Below are 1155 nucleotides of genomic sequence, written 5' to 3'. Positions count from 1 at the left end.
CAAACTGCGGCTCGCGAGCCACATGCGGCTCTTTGGCCCCTTGAGTGTGGCTCTTCCTAAGCCTTAGGAGTACCTTAATTAAGTTAATAACAATGTACCTACCTTTATAGTTTAAGTTTAAAAAATTTGGCTCTCAAAAGAAATTTCAATCATTGTACTGTTGATATTTGGCTCTGTTGACTAATGAGTTTGCCGACCACTGATCTAGTGTATTATCTGGCTTATGAATTAATATGCATCCATCAACCAGCTAGTTATGTGACTTTGGTAACATGAGAAGCAAAATGGACAGGATTCAATTGGTGTATGCATCATTCCAAAGACTAGAAGAGAAAAATACATAAAATAGTATTGTTTTTCAACATACATAAGTTTACCTAAGTTTCCTCCAATTCTAATCCAACACCACAGATTTCATTTCTCCCTCTCACTTTTGATATCTGTAACTCCTGTCTATAACCAAAAGAATAGATTGAGCTAATATTACTCGCAATATATTTGTTTATTTGGTCCATCAAGTAATTTCAAGTTTTGTCTTCTAATTGTGTGGAGAGTATGGGTTTTGAGTAGTTTTATTTTTCTTTCCTACATTCTCTCCATCCCTCTCATTCTCCCTCTTCTTCTCCCCCCTTCCTTCATTCCTTTTGAAAGTTATGTTGGAAGATTTGATTTAACAATTACCATCATCTTGGCTACTAACAATAATTTCTTAACATTATCCAATACTGTTTGTGTTTAATATCCTTGGATTTTCTATAAAGTGTCTTTGTTCTAATTAGATCTACACGCATTTCACACTTGTAAACACAAGTCCTTAGTTTAAAGCAATTTAAATACTGTATAATAGCACCCCTTTTCCACATAATTTATTTTTGGAGAAACTGGTCATCTATCCCGTGAATCTTCTTCCACAGTCTGGGTTGGCTGGTTTTATCCTAAAGGTGGCATTGGACATATTTCTCTAGCCCTCAGATTTCCTTTCATTGGCAATTAGGCCTAGATACTTGCTGATGTTTACACTCAGTGTTGTTCTGTTTTGGAAGAAACCCTTGTTAGATGACATCATGCTCTTCCTATTACCCTGGGCTGAAGGGCAGGCCCTGAGCTGAAGGGCAGGTCCTGGGCTGAAGGGCTGGTCCTGGGCTGAAGGGCAGG

This window comes from Myotis brandtii, unplaced genomic scaffold, assembly GCF_000412655.1.
Source record: "Myotis brandtii unplaced genomic scaffold, ASM41265v1 scaffold1003, whole genome shotgun sequence".
NCBI classification, from domain to species: Eukaryota; Metazoa; Chordata; class Mammalia; order Chiroptera; family Vespertilionidae; genus Myotis; species Myotis brandtii.
The sequence above is the reverse complement of the archived record's forward strand: the minus strand, read 5'-3'. Positions refer to the sequence as shown.